General features: G+C 48.7%; 20 non-coding genes across 20 annotated transcripts; all 20 read left to right on the forward strand.

The window, feature by feature from the left end:
- Positions 1-316: 316 nt before the first annotated feature.
- Positions 317-389, forward strand: TRNAK-UUU (transfer RNA lysine (anticodon UUU)). Its single transcript has one exon. It is a non-coding gene; the product is annotated as a tRNA-Lys (tRNA).
- Positions 390-1,076: 687 nt separating this feature from the next.
- TRNAK-UUU (transfer RNA lysine (anticodon UUU)) lies at positions 1,077-1,149 on the forward strand. Its single transcript has one exon. It is a non-coding gene; the product is annotated as a tRNA-Lys (tRNA).
- A 687-nt stretch (positions 1,150-1,836) lies between these two features.
- TRNAK-UUU (transfer RNA lysine (anticodon UUU)) lies at positions 1,837-1,909 on the forward strand. Its single transcript has one exon. It is a non-coding gene; the product is annotated as a tRNA-Lys (tRNA).
- A 687-nt stretch (positions 1,910-2,596) lies between these two features.
- TRNAK-UUU (transfer RNA lysine (anticodon UUU)) lies at positions 2,597-2,669 on the forward strand. Its single transcript has one exon. It is a non-coding gene; the product is annotated as a tRNA-Lys (tRNA).
- Positions 2,670-3,356: 687 nt separating this feature from the next.
- Positions 3,357-3,429, forward strand: TRNAK-UUU (transfer RNA lysine (anticodon UUU)). The gene has a single exon. It is a non-coding gene; the product is annotated as a tRNA-Lys (tRNA).
- A 687-nt stretch (positions 3,430-4,116) lies between these two features.
- TRNAK-UUU (transfer RNA lysine (anticodon UUU)) lies at positions 4,117-4,189 on the forward strand. The gene has a single exon. It is a non-coding gene; the product is annotated as a tRNA-Lys (tRNA).
- A 687-nt stretch (positions 4,190-4,876) lies between these two features.
- Positions 4,877-4,949, forward strand: TRNAK-UUU (transfer RNA lysine (anticodon UUU)). Its single transcript has one exon. It is a non-coding gene; the product is annotated as a tRNA-Lys (tRNA).
- Positions 4,950-5,636: 687 nt separating this feature from the next.
- On the forward strand, positions 5,637-5,709 carry TRNAK-UUU (transfer RNA lysine (anticodon UUU)). Its single transcript has one exon. It is a non-coding gene; the product is annotated as a tRNA-Lys (tRNA).
- A 687-nt stretch (positions 5,710-6,396) lies between these two features.
- On the forward strand, positions 6,397-6,469 carry TRNAK-UUU (transfer RNA lysine (anticodon UUU)). The gene has a single exon. It is a non-coding gene; the product is annotated as a tRNA-Lys (tRNA).
- A 687-nt stretch (positions 6,470-7,156) lies between these two features.
- TRNAK-UUU (transfer RNA lysine (anticodon UUU)) lies at positions 7,157-7,229 on the forward strand. Its single transcript has one exon. It is a non-coding gene; the product is annotated as a tRNA-Lys (tRNA).
- Positions 7,230-7,916: 687 nt separating this feature from the next.
- TRNAK-UUU (transfer RNA lysine (anticodon UUU)) lies at positions 7,917-7,989 on the forward strand. The gene has a single exon. It is a non-coding gene; the product is annotated as a tRNA-Lys (tRNA).
- A 687-nt stretch (positions 7,990-8,676) lies between these two features.
- Positions 8,677-8,749, forward strand: TRNAK-UUU (transfer RNA lysine (anticodon UUU)). The gene has a single exon. It is a non-coding gene; the product is annotated as a tRNA-Lys (tRNA).
- Positions 8,750-9,436: 687 nt separating this feature from the next.
- Positions 9,437-9,509, forward strand: TRNAK-UUU (transfer RNA lysine (anticodon UUU)). The gene has a single exon. It is a non-coding gene; the product is annotated as a tRNA-Lys (tRNA).
- Positions 9,510-10,956: 1,447 nt separating this feature from the next.
- Positions 10,957-11,029, forward strand: TRNAK-UUU (transfer RNA lysine (anticodon UUU)). Its single transcript has one exon. It is a non-coding gene; the product is annotated as a tRNA-Lys (tRNA).
- A 1,447-nt stretch (positions 11,030-12,476) lies between these two features.
- TRNAK-UUU (transfer RNA lysine (anticodon UUU)) lies at positions 12,477-12,549 on the forward strand. Its single transcript has one exon. It is a non-coding gene; the product is annotated as a tRNA-Lys (tRNA).
- Positions 12,550-13,996: 1,447 nt separating this feature from the next.
- On the forward strand, positions 13,997-14,069 carry TRNAK-UUU (transfer RNA lysine (anticodon UUU)). Its single transcript has one exon. It is a non-coding gene; the product is annotated as a tRNA-Lys (tRNA).
- A 1,447-nt stretch (positions 14,070-15,516) lies between these two features.
- TRNAK-UUU (transfer RNA lysine (anticodon UUU)) lies at positions 15,517-15,589 on the forward strand. The gene has a single exon. It is a non-coding gene; the product is annotated as a tRNA-Lys (tRNA).
- Positions 15,590-18,556: 2,967 nt separating this feature from the next.
- TRNAK-UUU (transfer RNA lysine (anticodon UUU)) lies at positions 18,557-18,629 on the forward strand. Its single transcript has one exon. It is a non-coding gene; the product is annotated as a tRNA-Lys (tRNA).
- Positions 18,630-19,316: 687 nt separating this feature from the next.
- On the forward strand, positions 19,317-19,389 carry TRNAK-UUU (transfer RNA lysine (anticodon UUU)). The gene has a single exon. It is a non-coding gene; the product is annotated as a tRNA-Lys (tRNA).
- Positions 19,390-20,076: 687 nt separating this feature from the next.
- TRNAE-UUC (transfer RNA glutamic acid (anticodon UUC)) lies at positions 20,077-20,149 on the forward strand. The gene has a single exon. It is a non-coding gene; the product is annotated as a tRNA-Glu (tRNA).
- Positions 20,150-21,419: the final 1,270 nt, after the last annotated feature.

The raw sequence follows: 21,419 nt of genomic DNA on the forward strand, positions 1-21,419 counted from the left end.
GAATACTGGAAGTGTCTTGGTCCAGGGCTTAAGGAAGCCGTTCGGGCAGTGTCTTTTTGCAAGGCCCTTGTTTCCGGTGAAAGAGCATTGGCCTGTAGGTAAAAGTAAGCCAGAAACTGGACTGGACCCTATCTGCATGCTTACAGGTTAGATTCTCCCTTTTATCTTCAACCTGTCCTAGAAAATTAAACGGGAGAGGACGATTGGCCAGCCTGGGCAAGCCAAATACTTGTGCTTTCAGGCTGAATGCTCTTTTTCCACCATAGATGTCAAGATTCAAACAGCTTTGGACTCTTCTGGTGGTGGATTTTTCAGAGCCCGGATAGCTCAGTCGGTAGAGCATCAGACTTTTAATCTGAGGGTCCAGGGTTCAAGTCCCTGTTCGGGCGCTTTGAGGTCCTTGAGCTTCTGATTGGGCAGTCTTTATGCACATCTGCCAGGAATGCTCACTGGACCAGAGAGATGAAATGTCCTAGGGGACGGGAAGCCAACCTCCCCCCTCGAGGCTCTTGGAATCTGCACCAGAAATAAAGGTGGCTGAAGGTGATTGTTTGACCAACTGTTTCCTGCCATAGACCCTTGTCTGTGGTAGCTTACCTGGGCTCCCGTAAACAATCTGCGACTGGCACACGCTGCTTGATCTTCTCTTGCCTATAATCCAGAGTGGATTCTACCTTATTTTTTGGCCTGCGTTTCCTCTGCTGGACCTGGCATCATGAGGCTAAAGGGGAACTTCATTTGTAACCCAGTCACTGATTAAGAATACTGGAAGTGTCTTGGTCCAGGGCTTAAGGAAGCCGTTCGGGCAGTGTCTTTTTGCAAGGCCCTTGTTTCCGGTGAAAGAGCATTGGCCTGTAGGTAAAAGTAAGCCAGAAACTGGACTGGACCCTATCTGCATGCTTACAGGTTAGATTCTCCCTTTTATCTTCAACCTGTCCTAGAAAATTAAACGGGAGAGGACGATTGGCCAGCCTGGGCAAGCCAAATACTTGTGCTTTCAGGCTGAATGCTCTTTTTCCACCATAGATGTCAAGATTCAAACAGCTTTGGACTCTTCTGGTGGTGGATTTTTCAGAGCCCGGATAGCTCAGTCGGTAGAGCATCAGACTTTTAATCTGAGGGTCCAGGGTTCAAGTCCCTGTTCGGGCGCTTTGAGGTCCTTGAGCTTCTGATTGGGCAGTCTTTATGCACATCTGCCAGGAATGCTCACTGGACCAGAGAGATGAAATGTCCTAGGGGACGGGAAGCCAACCTCCCCCCTCGAGGCTCTTGGAATCTGCACCAGAAATAAAGGTGGCTGAAGGTGATTGTTTGACCAACTGTTTCCTGCCATAGACCCTTGTCTGTGGTAGCTTACCTGGGCTCCCGTAAACAATCTGCGACTGGCACACGCTGCTTGATCTTCTCTTGCCTATAATCCAGAGTGGATTCTACCTTATTTTTTGGCCTGCGTTTCCTCTGCTGGACCTGGCATCATGAGGCTAAAGGGAAACTTCATTTGTAACCCAGTCACTGATTAAGAATACTGGAAGTGTCTTGGTCCAGGGCTTAAGGAAGCCGTTCGGGCAGTGTCTTTTTGCAAGGCCCTTGTTTCCGGTGAAAGAGCATTGGCCTGTAGGTAAAAGTAAGCCAGAAACTGGACTGGACCCTATCTGCATGCTTACAGGTTAGATTCTCCCTTTTATCTTCAACCTGTCCTAGAAAATTAAACGGGAGAGGACGATTGGCCAGCCTGGGCAAGCCAAATACTTGTGCTTTCAGGCTGAATGCTCTTTTTCCACCATAGATGTCAAGATTCAAACAGCTTTGGACTCTTCTGGTGGTGGATTTTTCAGAGCCCGGATAGCTCAGTCGGTAGAGCATCAGACTTTTAATCTGAGGGTCCAGGGTTCAAGTCCCTGTTCGGGCGCTTTGAGGTCCTTGAGCTTCTGATTGGGCAGTCTTTATGCACATCTGCCAGGAATGCTCACTGGACCAGAGAGATGAAATGTCCTAGGGGACGGGAAGCCAACCTCCCCCCTCGAGGCTCTTGGAATCTGCACCAGAAATAAAGGTGGCTGAAGGTGATTGTTTGACCAACTGTTTCCTGCCATAGACCCTTGTCTGTGGTAGCTTACCTGGGCTCCCGTAAACAATCTGCGACTGGCACACGCTGCTTGATCTTCTCTTGCCTATAATCCAGAGTGGATTCTACCTTATTTTTTGGCCTGCGTTTCCTCTGCTGGACCTGGCATCATGAGGCTAAAGGGGAACTTCATTTGTAACCCAGTCACTGATTAAGAATACTGGAAGTGTCTTGGTCCAGGGCTTAAGGAAGCCGTTCGGGCAGTGTCTTTTTGCAAGGCCCTTGTTTCCGGTGAAAGAGCATTGGCCTGTAGGTAAAAGTAAGCCAGAAACTGGACTGGACCCTATCTGCATGCTTACAGGTTAGATTCTCCCTTTTATCTTCAACCTGTCCTAGAAAATTAAACGGGAGAGGACGATTGGCCAGCCTGGGCAAGCCAAATACTTGTGCTTTCAGGCTGAATGCTCTTTTTCCACCATAGATGTCAAGATTCAAACAGCTTTGGACTCTTCTGGTGGTGGATTTTTCAGAGCCCGGATAGCTCAGTCGGTAGAGCATCAGACTTTTAATCTGAGGGTCCAGGGTTCAAGTCCCTGTTCGGGCGCTTTGAGGTCCTTGAGCTTCTGATTGGGCAGTCTTTATGCACATCTGCCAGGAATGCTCACTGGACCAGAGAGATGAAATGTCCTAGGGGACGGGAAGCCAACCTCCCCCCTCGAGGCTCTTGGAATCTGCACCAGAAATAAAGGTGGCTGAAGGTGATTGTTTGACCAACTGTTTCCTGCCATAGACCCTTGTCTGTGGTAGCTTACCTGGGCTCCCGTAAACAATCTGCGACTGGCACACGCTGCTTGATCTTCTCTTGCCTATAATCCAGAGTGGATTCTACCTTATTTTTTGGCCTGCGTTTCCTCTGCTGGACCTGGCATCATGAGGCTAAAGGGGAACTTCATTTGTAACCCAGTCACTGATTAAGAATACTGGAAGTGTCTTGGTCCAGGGCTTAAGGAAGCCGTTCTGGCAGTGTCTTTTTGCAAGGCCCTTGTTTCCGGTGAAAGAGCATTGGCCTGTAGGTAAAAGTAAGCCAGAAACTGGACTGGACCCTATCTGCATGCTTACAGGTTAGATTCTCCCTTTTATCTTCAACCTGTCCTAGAAAATTAAACGGGAGAGGACGATTGGCCAGCCTGGGCAAGCCAAATACTTGTGCTTTCAGGCTGAATGCTCTTTTTCCACCATAGATGTCAAGATTCAAACAGCTTTGGACTCTTCTGGTGGTGGATTTTTCAGAGCCCGGATAGCTCAGTCGGTAGAGCATCAGACTTTTAATCTGAGGGTCCAGGGTTCAAGTCCCTGTTCGGGCGCTTTGAGGTCCTTGAGCTTCTGATTGGGCATTCTTTATGCACATCTGCCAGGAATGCTCACTGGACCAGAGAGATGAAATGTCCTAGGGGACGGGAAGCCAACCTCCCCCCTCGAGGCTCTTGGAATCTGCACCAGAAATAAAGGTGGCTGAAGATGATTGTTTGACCAACTGTTTCCTGCCATAGACCCTTGTCTGTGGTAGCTTACCTGGGCTCCCGTAAACAATCTGCGACTGGCACACGCTGCTTGATCTTCTCTTGCCTATAATCCAGAGTGGATTCTACCTTATTTTTTGGCCTGCGTTTCCTCTGCTGGACCTGGCATCATGAGGCTAAAGGGGAACTTCATTTGTAACCCAGTCACTGATTAAGAATACTGGAAGTGTCTTGGTCCAGGGCTTAAGGAAGCCGTTCGGGCAGTGTCTTTTTGCAAGGCCCTTGTTTCCGGTGAAAGAGCATTGGCCTGTAGGTAAAAGTAAGCCAGAAACTGGACTGGACCCTATCTGCATGCTTACAGGTTAGATTCTCCCTTTTATCTTCAACCTGTCCTAGAAAATTAAACGGGAGAGGACGATTGGCCAGCCTGGGCAAGCCAAATACTTGTGCTTTCAGGCTGAATGCTCTTTTTCCACCATAGATGTCAAGATTCAAACAGCTTTGGACTCTTCTGGTGGTGGATTTTTCAGAGCCCGGATAGCTCAGTCGGTAGAGCATCAGACTTTTAATCTGAGGGTCCAGGGTTCAAGTCCCTGTTCGGGCGCTTTGAGGTCCTTGAGCTTCTGATTGGGCAGTCTTTATGCACATCTGCCAGGAATGCTCACTGGACCAGAGAGATGAAATGTCCTAGGGGACGGGAAGCCAACCTCCCCCCTCGAGGCTCTTGGAATCTGCACCAGAAATAAAGGTGGCTGAAGGTGATTGTTTGACCAACTGTTTCCTGCCATAGACCCTTGTCTGTGGTAGCTTACCTGGGCTCCCGTAAACAATCTGCGACTGGCACACGCTGCTTGATCTTCTCTTGCCTATAATCCAGAGTGGATTCTACCTTATTTTTTGGCCTGCGTTTCCTCTGCTGGACCTGGCATCATGAGGCTAAAGGGGAACTTCATTTGTAACCCAGTCACTGATTAAGAATACTGGAAGTGTCTTGGTCCAGGGCTTAAGGAAGCCGTTCGGGCAGTGTCTTTTTGCAAGGCCCTTGTTTCCGGTGAAAGAGCATTGGCCTGTAGGTAAAAGTAAGCCAGAAACTGGACTGGACCCTATCTGCATGCTTACAGGTTAGATTCTCCCTTTTATCTTCAACCTGTCCTAGAAAATTAAACGGGAGAGGACGATTGGCCAGCCTGGGCAAGCCAAATACTTGTGCTTTCAGGCTGAATGCTCTTTTTCCACCATAGATGTCAAGATTCAAACAGCTTTGGACTCTTCTGGTGGTGGATTTTTCAGAGCCCGGATAGCTCAGTCGGTAGAGCATCAGACTTTTAATCTGAGGGTCCAGGGTTCAAGTCCCTGTTCGGGCGCTTTGAGGTCCTTGAGCTTCTGATTGGGCAGTCTTTATGCACATCTGCCAGGAATGCTCACTGGACCAGAGAGATGAAATGTCCTAGGGGACGGGAAGCCAACCTCCCCCCTCGAGGCTCTTGGAATCTGCACCAGAAATAAAGGTGGCTGAAGGTGATTGTTTGACCAACTGTTTCCTGCCATAGACCCTTGTCTGTGGTAGCTTACCTGGGCTCCCGTAAACAATCTGCGACTGGCACACGCTGCTTGATCTTCTCTTGCCTATAATCCAGAGTGGATTCTACCTTATTTTTTGGCCTGCGTTTCCTCTGCTGGACCTGGCATCATGAGGCTAAAGGGAAACTTCATTTGTAACCCAGTCACTGATTAAGAATACTGGAAGTGTCTTGGTCCAGGGCTTAAGGAAGCCGTTCGGGCAGTGTCTTTTTGCAAGGCCCTTGTTTCCGGTGAAAGAGCATTGGCCTGTAGGTAAAAGTAAGCCAGAAACTGGACTGGACCCTATCTGCATGCTTACAGGTTAGATTCTCCCTTTTATCTTCAACCTGTCCTAGAAAATTAAACGGGAGAGGACGATTGGCCAGCCTGGGCAAGCCAAATACTTGTGCTTTCAGGCTGAATGCTCTTTTTCCACCATAGATGTCAAGATTCAAACAGCTTTGGACTCTTCTGGTGGTGGATTTTTCAGAGCCCGGATAGCTCAGTCGGTAGAGCATCAGACTTTTAATCTGAGGGTCCAGGGTTCAAGTCCCTGTTCGGGCGCTTTGAGGTCCTTGAGCTTCTGATTGGGCAGTCTTTATGCACATCTGCCAGGAATGCTCACTGGACCAGAGAGATGAAATGTCCTAGGGGACGGGAAGCCAACCTCCCCCCTCGAGGCTCTTGGAATCTGCACCAGAAATAAAGGTGGCTGAAGGTGATTGTTTGACCAACTGTTTCCTGCCATAGACCCTTGTCTGTGGTAGCTTACCTGGGCTCCCGTAAACAATCTGCGACTGGCACACGCTGCTTGATCTTCTCTTGCCTATAATCCAGAGTGGATTCTACCTTATTTTTTGGCCTGCGTTTCCTCTGCTGGACCTGGCATCATGAGGCTAAAGGGAAACTTCATTTGTAACCCAGTCACTGATTAAGAATACTGGAAGTGTCTTGGTCCAGGGCTTAAGGAAGCCGTTCGGGCAGTGTCTTTTTGCAAGGCCCTTGTTTCCGGTGAAAGAGCATTGGCCTGTAGGTAAAAGTAAGCCAGAAACTGGACTGGACCCTATCTGCATGCTTACAGGTTAGATTCTCCCTTTTATCTTCAACCTGTCCTAGAAAATTAAACGGGAGAGGACGATTGGCCAGCCTGGGCAAGCCAAATACTTGTGCTTTCAGGCTGAATGCTCTTTTTCCACCATAGATGTCAAGATTCAAACAGCTTTGGACTCTTCTGGTGGTGGATTTTTCAGAGCCCGGATAGCTCAGTCGGTAGAGCATCAGACTTTTAATCTGAGGGTCCAGGGTTCAAGTCCCTGTTCGGGCGCTTTGAGGTCCTTGAGCTTCTGATTGGGCAGTCTTTATGCACATCTGCCAGGAATGCTCACTGGACCAGAGAGATGAAATGTCCTAGGGGACGGGAAGCCAACCTCCCCCCTCGAGGCTCTTGGAATCTGCACCAGAAATAAAGGTGGCTGAAGGTGATTGTTTGACCAACTGTTTCCTGCCATAGACCCTTGTCTGTGGTAGCTTACCTGGGCTCCCGTAAACAATCTGCGACTGGCACACGCTGCTTGATCTTCTCTTGCCTATAATCCAGAGTGGATTCTACCTTATTTTTTGGCCTGCGTTTCCTCTGCTGGACCTGGCATCATGAGGCTAAAGGGAAACTTCATTTGTAACCCAGTCACTGATTAAGAATACTGGAAGTGTCTTGGTCCAGGGCTTAAGGAAGCCGTTCGGGCAGTGTCTTTTTGCAAGGCCCTTGTTTCCGGTGAAAGAGCATTGGCCTGTAGGTAAAAGTAAGCCAGAAACTGGACTGGACCCTATCTGCATGCTTACAGGTTAGATTCTCCCTTTTATCTTCAACCTGTCCTAGAAAATTAAACGGGAGAGGACGATTGGCCAGCCTGGGCAAGCCAAATACTTGTGCTTTCAGGCTGAATGCTCTTTTTCCACCATAGATGTCAAGATTCAAACAGCTTTGGACTCTTCTGGTGGTGGATTTTTCAGAGCCCGGATAGCTCAGTCGGTAGAGCATCAGACTTTTAATCTGAGGGTCCAGGGTTCAAGTCCCTGTTCGGGCGCTTTGAGGTCCTTGAGCTTCTGATTGGGCAGTCTTTATGCACATCTGCCAGGAATGCTCACTGGACCAGAGAGATGAAATGTCCTAGGGGACGGGAAGCCAACCTCCCCCCTCGAGGCTCTTGGAATCTGCACCAGAAATAAAGGTGGCTGAAGGTGATTGTTTGACCAACTGTTTCCTGCCATAGACCCTTGTCTGTGGTAGCTTACCTGGGCTCCCGTAAACAATCTGCGACTGGCACACGCTGCTTGATCTTCTCTTGCCTATAATCCAGAGTGGATTCTACCTTATTTTTTGGCCTGCGTTTCCTCTGCTGGACCTGGCATCATGAGGCTAAAGGGAAACTTCATTTGTAACCCAGTCACTGATTAAGAATACTGGAAGTGTCTTGGTCCAGGGCTTAAGGAAGCCGTTCGGGCAGTGTCTTTTTGCAAGGCCCTTGTTTCCGGTGAAAGAGCATTGGCCTGTAGGTAAAAGTAAGCCAGAAACTGGACTGGACCCTATCTGCATGCTTACAGGTTAGATTCTCCCTTTTATCTTCAACCTGTCCTAGAAAATTAAACGGGAGAGGACGATTGGCCAGCCTGGGCAAGCCAAATACTTGTGCTTTCAGGCTGAATGCTCTTTTTCCACCATAGATGTCAAGATTCAAACAGCTTTGGACTCTTCTGGTGGTGGATTTTTCAGAGCCCGGATAGCTCAGTCGGTAGAGCATCAGACTTTTAATCTGAGGGTCCAGGGTTCAAGTCCCTGTTCGGGCGCTTTGAGGTCCTTGAGCTTCTGATTGGGCAGTCTTTATGCACATCTGCCAGGAATGCTCACTGGACCAGAGAGATGAAATGTCCTAGGGGACGGGAAGCCAACCTCCCCCCTCGAGGCTCTTGGAATCTGCACCAGAAATAAAGGTGGCTGAAGATGATTGTTTGACCAACTGTTTCCTGCCATAGACCCTTGTCTGTGGTAGCTTACCTGGGCTCCCGTAAACAATCTGCGACTGGCACACGCTGCTTGATCTTCTCTTGCCTATAATCCAGAGTGGATTCTACCTTATTTTTTGGCCTGCGTTTCCTCTGCTGGACCTGGCATCATGAGGCTAAAGGGGAACTTCATTTGTAACCCAGTCACTGATTAAGAATACTGGAAGTGTCTTGGTCCAGGGCTTAAGGAAGCCGTTCGGGCAGTGTCTTTTTGCAAGGCCCTTGTTTCCGGTGAAAGAGCATTGGCCTGTAGGTAAAAGTAAGCCAGAAACTGGACTGGACCCTATCTGCATGCTTACAGGTTAGATTCTCCCTTTTATCTTCAACCTGTCCTAGAAAATTAAACGGGAGAGGACGATTGGCCAGCCTGGGCAAGCCAAATACTTGTGCTTTCAGGCTGAATGCTCTTTTTCCACCATAGATGTCAAGATTCAAACAGCTTTGGACTCTTCTGGTGGTGGATTTTTCAGAGCCCGGATAGCTCAGTCGGTAGAGCATCAGACTTTTAATCTGAGGGTCCAGGGTTCAAGTCCCTGTTCGGGCGCTTTGAGGTCCTTGAGCTTCTGATTGGGCAGTCTTTATGCACATCTGCCAGGAATGCTCACTGGACCAGAGAGATGAAATGTCCTAGGGGACGGGAAGCCAACCTCCCCCCTCGAGGCTCTTGGAATCTGCACCAGAAATAAAGGTGGCTGAAGGTGATTGTTTGACCAACTGTTTCCTGCCATAGACCCTTGTCTGTGGTAGCTTACCTGGGCTCCCGTAAACAATCTGCGACTGGCACACGCTGCTTGATCTTCTCTTGCCTATAATCCAGAGTGGATTCTACCTTATTTTTTGGCCTGCGTTTCCTCTGCTGGACCTGGCATCATGAGGCTAAAGGGGAACTTCATTTGTAACCCAGTCACTGATTAAGAATACTGGAAGTGTCTTGGTCCAGGGCTTAAGGAAGCCGTTCGGGCAGTGTCTTTTTGCAAGGCCCTTGTTTCCGGTGAAAGAGCATTGGCCTGTAGGTAAAAGTAAGCCAGAAACTGGACTGGACCCTATCTGCATGCTTACAGGTTAGATTCTCCCTTTTATCTTCAACCTGTCCTAGAAAATTAAACGGGAGAGGACGATTGGCCAGCCTGGGCAAGCCAAATACTTGTGCTTTCAGGCTGAATGCTCTTTTTCCACCATAGATGTCAAGATTCAAACAGCTTTGGACTCTTCTGGTGGTGGATTTTTCAGAGCCCGGATAGCTCAGTCGGTAGAGCATCAGACTTTTAATCTGAGGGTCCAGGGTTCAAGTCCCTGTTCGGGCGCTTTGAGGTCCTTGAGCTTCTGATTGGGCAGTCTTTATGCACATCTGCCAGGAATGCTCACTGGACCAGAGAGATGAAATGTCCTAGGGGACGGGAAGCCAACCTCCCCCCTCGAGGCTCTTGGAATCTGCACCAGAAATAAAGGTGGCTGAAGGTGATTGTTTGACCAACTGTTTCCTGCCATAGACCCTTGTCTGTGGTAGCTTACCTGGGCTCCCGTAAACAATCTGCGACTGGCACACGCTGCTTGATCTTCTCTTGCCTATAATCCAGAGTGGATTCTACCTTATTTTTTGGCCTGCGTTTCCTCTGCTGGACCTGGCATCATGAGGCTAAAGGGAAACTTCATTTGTAACCCAGTCACTGATTAAGAATACTGGAAGTGTCTTGGTCCAGGGCTTAAGGAAGCCATTCGGGCAGTGTCTTTTTGCAAGGCCCTTGTTTCCGGTGAAAGAGCATTGGCCTGTAGGTAAAAGTAAGCCAGAAACTGGACTGGACCCTATCTGCATGCTTACAGGTTAGATTCTCCCTTTTATCTTCAACCTGTCCTAGAAAATTAAACGGGAGAGGACGATTGGCCAGCCTGGGCAAGCCAAATACTTGTGCTTTCAGGCTGAATGCTCTTTTTCCACCATAGATGTCAAGATTCAAACAGCTTTGGACTCTTCTGGTGGTGGATTTTTCAGAGCCCGGATAGTTCAGTCGGTAGAGCATCAGACTTTTAATCTGAGGGTCCAGGGTTCAAGTCCCTGTTCGGGCGCTTTGAGGTCCTTGAGCTTCTGATTGGGCAGTCTTTATGCACATCTGCCAGGAATGCTCACTGGACCAGAGAGATGAAATGTCCTAGGGGACGGGAAGCCAACCTCCCCCCTCGAGGCTCTTGGAATCTGCACCAGAAATAAAGGTGGCTGAAGGTGATTGTTTGACCAACTGTTTCCTGCCATAGACCCTTGTCTGTGGTAGCTTACCTGGGCTCCCGTAAACAATCTGCGACTGGCACACGCTGCTTGATCTTCTCTTGCCTATAATCCAGAGTGGATTCTACCTTATTTTTTGGCCTGCGTTTCCTCTGCTGGACCTGGCATCATGAGGCTAAAGGGGAACTTCATTTGTAACCCAGTCACTGATTAAGAATACTGGAAGTGTCTTGGTCCAGGGCTTAAGGAAGCTGTTCTGGCAGTGTCTTTTTGCAAGGCCCTTGTTTCCAGTGAAAGAGCATTGGCCTGTAGGTAAAAGTAAGCCAGAAACTGGACTGGACCCTATCTGCATGCTTACAGGTTAGATTCTCCCTTTTATCTTCAACCTGTCCTAGAAAATTAAACGGGAGAGGACGATTGGCCAGCCTGGGCAAGCCAAATACTTGTGCTTTCAGGCTGAATGCTCTTTTTCCACCATAGATGTCAAGATTCAAACAGCTTTGGACTCTTCTGGTGGTGGATTTTTCAGAGCCCGGATAGCTCAGTCGGTAGAGCATCAGACTTTTAATCTGAGGGTCCAGGGTTCAAGTCCCTGTTCGGGCGCTTTGAGGTCCTTGAGCTTCTGATTGGGCAGTCTTTATGCACATCTGCCAGGAATGCTCACTGGACCAGAGAGATGAAATGTCCTAGGGGACGGGAAGCCAACCTCCCCCCTCGAGGCTCTTGGAATCTGCACCAGAAATAAAGGTGGCTGAAGGTGATTGTTTGACCAACTGTTTCCTGCCATAGACCCTTGTCTGTGGTAGCTTACCTGGGCTCCCGTAAACAATCTGCGACTGGCACACGCTGCTTGATCTTCTCTTGCCTATAATCCAGAGTGGATTCTACCTTATTTTTTGGCCTGCGTTTCCTCTGCTGGACCTGGCATCATGAGGCTAAAGGGAAACTTCATTTGTAACCCAGTCACTGATTAAGAATACTGGAAGTGTCTTGGTCCAGGGCTTAAGGAAGCCATTCGGGCAGTGTCTTTTTGCAAGGCCCTTGTTTCCGGTGAAAGAGCATTGGCCTGTAGGTAAAAGTAAGCCAGAAACTGGACTGGACCCTATCTGCATGCTTACAGGTTAGATTCTCCCTTTTATCTTCAACCTGTCCTAGAAAATTAAACGGGAGAGGACGATTGGCCAGCCTGGGCAAGCCAAATACTTGTGCTTTCAGGCTGAATGCTCTTTTTCCACCATAGATGTCAAGATTCAAACAGCTTTGGACTCTTCTGGTGGTGGATTTTTCAGAGCCCGGATAGTTCAGTCGGTAGAGCATCAGACTTTTAATCTGAGGGTCCAGGGTTCAAGTCCCTGTTCGGGCGCTTTGAGGTCCTTGAGCTTCTGATTGGGCAGTCTTTATGCACATCTGCCAGGAATGCTCACTGGACCAGAGAGATGAAATGTCCTAGGGGACGGGAAGCCAACCTCCAACCTCGAGGCTCTTGGAATCTGCACCAGAAATAAAGGTGGCTGAAGGTGATTGTTTGACCAACTGTTTCCTGCCATAGACCCTTGTCTGTGGTAGCTTACCTGGGCTCCCGTAAACAATCTGCGACTGGCACACGCTGCTTGATCTTCTCTTGCCTATAATCCAGAGTGGATTCTACCTTATTTTTTGGCCTGCGTTTCCTCTGCTGGACCTGGCATCATGAGGCTAAAGGGGAACTTCATTTGTAACCCAGTCACTGATTAAGAATACTGGAAGTGTCTTGGTCCAGGGCTTAAGGAAGCCGTTCGGGCAGTGTCTTTTTGCAAGGCCCTTGTTTCCGGTGAAAGAGCATTGGCCTGTAGGTAAAAGTAAGCCAGAAACTGGACTGGACCCTATCTGCATGCTTACAGGTTAGATTCTCCCTTTTATCTTCAACCTGTCCTAGAAAATTAAACGGGAGAGGACGATTGGCCAGCCTGGGCAAGCCAAATACTTGTGCTTTCAGGCTGAATGCTCTTTTTCCACCATAGATGTCAAGATTCAAACAGCTTTGGACTCTTCTGGTGGTGGATTTTTCAGAGCCCGGATAGCTCAGTCGGTAGAGCATCAGACTTTTAATCTGAGGGTCCAGGGTTCAAGTCCCTGTTCGGGCGCTTTGAGGTCCTTGAGCTTCTGATTGGGCAGTCTTTATGCACATCTGCCAGGAATGCTCACTGGACCAGAGAGATGAAATGTCCTAGGGGACGGGAAGCCAACCTCCCCCCTCGAGGCTCTTGGAATCTGCACCAGAAATAAAGGTGGCTGAAGGTGATTGTTTGACCAACTGTTTCCTGCCATAGACCCTTGTCTGTGGTAGCTTACCTGGGCTCCCGTAAACAATCTGCGACTGGCACACGCTGCTTGATCTTCTCTTGCCTATAATCCAGAGTGGATTCTACCTTATTTTTTGGCCTGCGTTTCCTCTGCTGGACCTGGCATCATGAGGCTAAAGGGAAACTTCATTTGTAACCCAGTCACTGATTAAGAATACTGGAAGTGTCTTGGTCCAGGGCTTAAGGAAGCCATTCGGGCAGTGTCTTTTTGCAAGGCCCTTGTTTCCGGTGAAAGAGCATTGGCCTGTAGGTAAAAGTAAGCCAGAAACTGGACTGGACCCTATCTGCATGCTTACAGGTTAGATTCTCCCTTTTATCTTCAACCTGTCCTAGAAAATTAAACGGGAGAGGACGATTGGCCAGCCTGGGCAAGCCAAATACTTGTGCTTTCAGGCTGAATGCTCTTTTTCCACCATAGATGTCAAGATTCAAACAGCTTTGGACTCTTCTGGTGGTGGATTTTTCAGAGCCCGGATAGTTCAGTCGGTAGAGCATCAGACTTTTAATCTGAGGGTCCAGGGTTCAAGTCCCTGTTCGGGCGCTTTGAGGTCCTTGAGCTTCTGATTGGGCAGTCTTTATGCACATCTGCCAGGAATGCTCACTGGACCAGAGAGATGAAATGTCCTAGGGGACGGGAAGCCAACCTCCCCCCTCGAGGCTCTTGGAATCTGCACCAGAAATAAAGGTGGCTGAAGGTGATTGTTTGACCAACTGTTTCCTGCCATAGACCCTTGTCTGTGGTAGCTTACCTGGGCTCCCGTAAACAATCTGCGACTGGCACACGCTGCTTGATCTTCTCTTGCCTATAATCCAGAGTGGATTCTACCTTATTTTTTGGCCTGCGTTTCCTCTGCTGGACCTGGCATCATGAGGCTAAAGGGGAACTTCATTTGTAACCCAGTCACTGATTAAGAATACTGGAAGTGTCTTGGTCCAGGGCTTAAGGAAGCTGTTCTGGCAGTGTCTTTTTGCAAGGCCCTTGTTTCCAGTGAAAGAGCATTGGCCTGTAGGTAAAAGTAAGCCAGAAACTGGACTGGACCCTATCTGCATGCTTACAGGTTAGATTCTCCCTTTTATCTTCAACCTGTCCTAGAAAATTAAACGGGAGAGGACGATTGGCCAGCCTGGGCAAGCCAAATACTTGTGCTTTCAGGCTGAATGCTCTTTTTCCACCATAGATGTCAAGATTCAAACAGCTTTGGACTCTTCTGGTGGTGGATTTTTCAGAGCCCGGATAGCTCAGTCGGTAGAGCATCAGACTTTTAATCTGAGGGTCCAGGGTTCAAGTCCCTGTTCGGGCGCTTTGAGGTCCTTGAGCTTCTGATTGGGCAGTCTTTATGCACATCTGCCAGGAATGCTCACTGGACCAGAGAGATGAAATGTCCTAGGGGACGGGAAGCCAACCTCCCCCCTCGAGGCTCTTGGAATCTGCACCAGAAATAAAGGTGGCTGAAGGTGATTGTTTGACCAACTGTTTCCTGCCATAGACCCTTGTCTGTGGTAGCTTACCTGGGCTCCCGTAAACAATCTGCGACTGGCACACGCTGCTTGATCTTCTCTTGCCTATAATCCAGAGTGGATTCTACCTTATTTTTTGGCCTGCGTTTCCTCTGCTGGACCTGGCATCATGAGGCTAAAGGGAAACTTCATTTGTAACCCAGTCACTGATTAAGAATACTGGAAGTGTCTTGGTCCAGGGCTTAAGGAAGCCATTCGGGCAGTGTCTTTTTGCAAGGCCCTTGTTTCCGGTGAAAGAGCATTGGCCTGTAGGTAAAAGTAAGCCAGAAACTGGACTGGACCCTATCTGCATGCTTACAGGTTAGATTCTCCCTTTTATCTTCAACCTGTCCTAGAAAATTAAACGGGAGAGGACGATTGGCCAGCCTGGGCAAGCCAAATACTTGTGCTTTCAGGCTGAATGCTCTTTTTCCACCATAGATGTCAAGATTCAAACAGCTTTGGACTCTTCTGGTGGTGGATTTTTCAGAGCCCGGATAGTTCAGTCGGTAGAGCATCAGACTTTTAATCTGAGGGTCCAGGGTTCAAGTCCCTGTTCGGGCGCTTTGAGGTCCTTGAGCTTCTGATTGGGCAGTCTTTATGCACATCTGCCAGGAATGCTCACTGGACCAGAGAGATGAAATGTCCTAGGGGACGGGAAGCCAACCTCCCCCCTCGAGGCTCTTGGAATCTGCACCAGAAATAAAGGTGGCTGAAGGTGATTGTTTGACCAACTGTTTCCTGCCATAGACCCTTGTCTGTGGTAGCTTACCTGGGCTCCCGTAAACAATCTGCGACTGGCACACGCTGCTTGATCTTCTCTTGCCTATAATCCAGAGTGGATTCTACCTTATTTTTTGGCCTGCGTTTCCTCTGCTGGACCTGGCATCATGAGGCTAAAGGGGAACTTCATTTGTAACCCAGTCACTGATTAAGAATACTGGAAGTGTCTTGGTCCAGGGCTTAAGGAAGCTGTTCTGGCAGTGTCTTTTTGCAAGGCCCTTGTTTCCAGTGAAAGAGCATTGGCCTGTAGGTAAAAGTAAGCCAGAAACTGGACTGGACCCTATCTGCATGCTTACAGGTTAGATTCTCCCTTTTATCTTCAACCTGTCCTAGAAAATTAAACGGGAGAGGACGATTGGCCAGCCTGGGCAAGCCAAATACTTGTGCTTTCAGGCTGAATGCTCTTTTTCCACCATAGATGTCAAGATTCAAACAGCTTTGGACTCTTCTGGTGGTGGATTTTTCAGAGCCCGGATAGCTCAGTCGGTAGAGCATCAGACTTTTAATCTGAGGGTCCAGGGTTCAAGTCCCTGTTCGGGCGCTTTGAGGTCCTTGAGCTTCTGATTGGGCAGTCTTTATGCACATCTGCCAGGAATGCTCACTGGACCAGAGAGATGAAATGTCCTAGGGGACGGGAAGCCAACCTCCCCCCTCGAGGCTCTTGGAATCTGCACCAGAAATAAAGGTGGCTGAAGGTGATTGTTTGACCAACTGTTTCCTGCCATAGACCCTTGTCTGTGGTAGCTTACCTGGGCTCCCGTAAACAATCTGCGACTGGCACACGCTGCTTGATCTTCTCTTGCCTATAATCCAGAGTGGATTCTACCTTATTTTTTGGCCTGCGTTTCCTCTGCTGGACCTGGCATCATGAGGCTAAAGGGGAACTTCATTTGTAACCCAGTCACTGATTAAGAATACTGGAAGTGTCTTGGTCCAGGGCTTAAGGAAGCTGTTCTGGCAGTGTCTTTTTGCAAGGCCCTTGTTTCCAGTGAAAGAGCATTGGCCTGTAGGTAAAAGTAAGCCAGAAACTGGACTGGACCCTATCTGCATGCTTACAGGTTAGATTCTCCCTTTTATCTTCAACCTGTCCTAGAAAATTAAACGGGAGAGGACGATTGGCCAGCCTGGGCAAGCCAAATACTTGTGCTTTCAGGCTGAATGCTCTTTTTCCACCATAGATGTCAAGATTCAAACAGCTTTGGACTCTTCTGGTGGTGGATTTTTCAGAGCCCGGATAGCTCAGTCGGTAGAGCATCAGACTTTTAATCTGAGGGTCCAGGGTTCAAGTCCCTGTTCGGGTGCTTTGAGGTCCTTGAGCTTCTGATTGGGCAGTCTTTATGCACATCTGCCAGGAATGCTCACTGGACCAGAGAGATGAAATGTCCTAGGGGACGGGAAGCCAACCTCCCCCCTCGAGGCTCTTGGAATCTGCACCAGAAATAAAGGTGGCTGAAGGTGATTGTTTGACCAACTGTTTCCTGCCATAGACCCTTGTCTGTGGTAGCTTACCTGGGCTCCCGTAAACAATCTGCAACTGGCACACGCTGCTTGATCTTCTCTTGCCTATAATCCAGAGTGGATTCTACCTTATTTTTTGGCCTGCGTTTCCTCTGCTGGACCTGGCATCATGAGGCTAAAGGGGAACTTCATTTGTAACCCAGTCACTGATTAAGAATACTGGAAGTGTCTTGGTCCAGGGCTTAAGGAAGCCGTTCGGGCAGTGTCTTTTTGCAAGGCCCTTGTTTCCGGTGAAAGAGCATTGGCCTGTAGGTAAAAGTAAGCCAGAAACTGGACTGGACCCTATCTGCATGCTTACAGGTTAGATTCTCCCTTTTATCTTCAACCTGTCCTAGAAAATTAAACGGGAGAGGACGATTGGCCAGCCTGGGCAAGCCAAATACTTGTGCTTTCAGGCTGAATGCTCTTTTTCCACCATAGATGTCAAGATTCAAACAGCTTTGGACTCTTCTGGTGGTGGATTTTTCAGAGCCTGGATAGCTCAGTCGGTAGAGCATCAGACTTTTAATCTGAGTGTCCAGGGTTCAAGTCCCTGTTTTGGCGCTTTGAGGTCCTTGAGCTTCTGATTGGGCAGTCTTTATGCACATCTGCCAGGAATGCTCACTGGACCAGCGAGATGAAATGTCCTAGGGGACGGGAAGCCAACCTCCCCCCTCGAGGCTCTTGGAATCTGCACCAGAAATAAAGGTGGCTGAAGGTGATTGTTTGACCAACTGTTTCCTGCCATAGACCCTTGTCTGTGGTAGCTTACCTGGGCTCCCGTAAACAATCTGCGACTGGCACACGCTGCTTGATCTTCTCTTGCCTATAATCCAGAGTGGATTCTACCTTATTTTTTGGCCTGCGTTTCCTCTGCTGGACCTGGCATCATGAGGCTAAAGGGGAACTTCATTTGTAACCCAGTCACTGATTAAGAATACTGGAAGTGTCTTGGTCCAGGGCTTAAGGAAGCCGTTCGGGCAGTGTCTTTTTGCAAGGCCCTTGTTTCCGGTGAAAGAGCATTGGCCTGTAGGTAAAAGTAAGCCAGAAACTGGACTGGACCCTATCTGCATGCTTACAGGTTAGATTCTCCCTTTTATCTTCAACCTGTCCTAGAAAATTAAACGGGAGAGGACGATTGGCCAGCCTGGGCAAGCCAAATACTTGTGCTTTCAGGCTGAATGCTCTTTTTCCACCATAGATGTCAAGATTCAAACAGCTTTGGACTCTTCTGGTGGTGGATTTTTCAGAGCCCAGATAGCTCAGTCGGTAGAGCATCAGACTTTTAATCTGAGGGTCCAGGGTTCAAGTCCCTGTTCGGGCGCTTTGAGGTCCTTGAGCTTCTGATTGGGCAGTCTTTATGCACATCTGCCAGGAATGCTCACTGGACCAGAGAGATGAAATGTCCTAGGGGACGGGAAGCCAACCTCCCCCCTCGACGCTCTTGGAATCTGCACCAGAAATAAAGGTGGCTGAAGGTGATTGTTTGACCAACTGTTTCCTGCCATAGACCCTTGTCTGTGGTAGCTTACCTGGGCTCCCGTAAACAATCTGCAACTGGCACACGCTGCTTGATCTTCTCTTGCCTATAATCCAGGGTGGATTCCACCTTATTTTTTGGCCTGCGTTTCCTCTGCTGGACCTGGCATCATGAGGCTAAAGGGGAACTTCATTTGTAACCCAGTCACTGATTAAGAATACTGGAAGTGTCTTGGTCCAGGGCTTAAGGAAGCCGTTCTGGCAGTGTCTTTTTGCAAGGCCCTTGTTTCCGGTGAAAGAGCATTGGCCTGTAGGTAAAAGTAAGCCAGAAACTGGACTGGACCCTATCTGCATGCTTACAGGTTAGATTCTCCCTTTTATCTTCAACCTGTCCTAGAAAATTAAACGGGAGAGGACGATTGGCCAGCCTGGGCAAGCCAAATACTTGTGCTTTCAGGCTGAATGCTCTTTTTCCACCATAGATGTCAAGATTCAAACAGCTTTGGACTCTTCTGGTGGAGGATTTTTCAGAGCCCGGATAGCTCAGTCGGTAGAGCATCAGACTTTTAATCTGAGGGTCCAGGGTTCAAGTCCCTGTTCGGGCGCTTTGAGGTCCTTGAGCTTCTGATTGGGCAGTCTTTATGCACATCTGCCAGGAATGCTCACTGGACCAGAGAGATGAAATGTCCTAGGGGACGGGAAGCCAACCTCCCCCCTCGAGGCTCTTGGAATCTGCACCAGAAATAAAGGTGGCTGAAGGTGATTGTTTGACCAACTGTTTCCTGCCATAGACCCTTGTCTGTGGTAGCTTACCTGGGCTCCCGTAAACAATCTGCGACTGGCACACGCTGCTTGATCTTCTCTTGCCTATAATCCAGAGTGGATTCTACCTTATTTTTTGGCCTGCGTTTCCTCTGCTGGACCTGGCATCATGAGGCTAAAGGGGAACTTCATTTGTAACCCAGTCACTGATTAAGAATACTGGAAGTGTCTTGGTCCAGGGCTTAAGGAAGCCGTTCGGGCAGTGTCTTTTTGCAAGGCCCTTGTTTCCGGTGAAAGAGCATTGGCCTGTAGGTAAAAGTAAGCCAGAAACTGGACTGGACCCTATCTGCATGCTTACAGGTTAGATTCTCCCTTTTATCTTCAACCTGTCCTAGAAAATTAAACGGGAGAGGACGATTGGCCAGCCTGGGCAAGCCAAATACTTGTGCTTTCAGGCTGAATGCTCTTTTTCCACCATAGATGTCAAGATTCAAACAGCTTTGGACTCTTCTGGTGGTGGATTTTTCAGAGCCCGGATAGCTCAGTCGGTAGAGCATCAGACTTTTAATCTGAGGGTCCAGGGTTCAAGTCCCTGTTCGGGCGCTTTGAGGTCCTTGAGCTTCTGATTGGGCAGTCTTTATGCACATCTGCCAGGAATGCTCACTGGACCAGAGAGATGAAATGTCCTAGGGGACGGGAAGCCAACCTCCCCCCTCGACGCTCTTGGAATCTGCACCAGAAATAAAGGTGGCTGAAGGTGATTGTTTGACCAACTGTTTCCTGCCATAGACCCTTGTCTGTGGTAGCTTACCTGGGCTCCCGTAAACAATCTGCAACTGGCACACGCTGCTTGATCTTCTCTTGCCTATAATCCAGGGTGGATTCCACCTTATTTTTTGGCCTGCGTTTCCTCTGCTGGACCTGGCATCATGAGGCTAAAGGGGAACTTCATTTGTAACCCAGTCACTGATTAAGAATACTGGAAGTGTCTTGGTCCAGGGCTTAAGGAAGCCGTTCTGGCAGTGTCTTTTTGCAAGGCCCTTGTTTCCGGTGAAAGAGCATTGGCCTGTAGGTAAAAGTAAGCCAGAAACTGGACTGGACCCTATCTGCATGCTTACAGGTTAGATTCTCCCTTTTATCTTCAACCTGTCCTAGAAAATTAAACGGGAGAGGACGATTGGCCAGCCTGGGCAAGCCAAATACTTGTGCTTTCAGGCTGAATGCTCTTTTTCCACCATAGATGTCAAGATTCAAACAGCTTTGGACTCTTCTGGTGGTGGATTTTTCAGAGCCTGGATAGCTCAGTCGGTAGAGCATCAGACTTTCAATCTGAAGGTCCAGGGTTCAAGTCCCTGTTCGGGCGCTTTGAGGTCCTTGAGCTTCTGATTGGGCAGTCTTTATGCACATCTGCCAGGAATGCTCACTGGACCAGAGAGATGAAATGTCCTAGGGGACGGGAAGCCAACCTCCCCCCTCGAGGCTCTTGGAATCTGCACCAGAAATAAAGGTGGCTGAAGGTGATTGTTTGACCAACTGTTTCCTGCCATAGACCCTTGTCTGTGGTAGCTTACCTGGGCTCCCGTAAACAATCTGCGACTGGCACACGCTGCTTGATCTTCTCTTGCCTATAATCCAGAGTGGATTCTACCTTATTTTTTGGCCTGCGTTTCCTCTGCTGGACCTGGCATCATGAGGCTAAAGGGGAACTTCATTTGTAACCAAGTCACTGATTAAGAATACTGGAAGTGTCTTGGTCCAGGGCTTAAGGAAGCCGTTCGGGCAGTGTCTTTTTGCAAGGCCCTTGTTTCCGGTGAAAGAGCATTGGCCTGTAGGTAAAAGTAAGCCAGAAACTGGACTGGACCCTATCTGCATGCTTACAGGTTAGATTCTCCCTTTTATCTTCAACCTGTCCTAGAAAATTAAACGGGAGAGGACGATTGGCCAGCCTGGGCAAGCCAAATACTTGTGCTTTCAGGCTGAATGCTCTTTTTCCACCATAGATGTCAAGATTCAAACAGCTTTGGACTCTTCTGGTGGTGGATTTTTCAGAGCCTGGATAGCTCAGTCGGTAGAGCATCAGACTTTTAATCTGAGGGTCCAGGGTTCAAGTCCCTGTTTGGGCGCTTTGAGGTCCTTGAGCTTCTGATTGGGCAGTCTTTATGCACATCTGCCAGGAATGCTCACTGGACCAGAGAGATGAAATGTCCTAGGGGACGGGAAGCCAACCTCCCCCCTCGACGCTCTTGGAATCTGCACCAGAAATAAAGGTGGCTGAAGGTGATTGTTTGACCAACTGTTTCCTGCCATAGACCCTTGTTTGTGGTAGCTTACCTGGGCTCCCGTAAACAATCTGCAACTGGCACACGCTGCTTGATCTTCTCTTGCCTATAATCCAGGGTGGATTCCACCTTATTTTTTGGCCTGCGTTTCCTCTGCTGGACCTGGCCTCATGAGGCTAAAGGGGAACTTCATTTGTAACCCAGTCACTGATTAAGAATACTGGAAGTGTCTTGGTCCAGGGCTTAAGGAAGCCGTTCTGGCAGTGTCTTTTTGCAAGGCCCTTGTTTCCGGTGAAAGAGCATTGGCCTGTAGGTAAAAGTAAGCCAGAAACTGGACTGGACCCTATCTGCATG

This window comes from Lithobates pipiens, unplaced genomic scaffold (assembly GCF_037356315.1).
Source record: "Lithobates pipiens isolate NorthernLeopardFrog02 unplaced genomic scaffold, aLitPip1_a1.2 Scaffold_8, whole genome shotgun sequence".
NCBI classification, from domain to species: domain Eukaryota; kingdom Metazoa; phylum Chordata; class Amphibia; order Anura; family Ranidae; genus Lithobates; species Lithobates pipiens.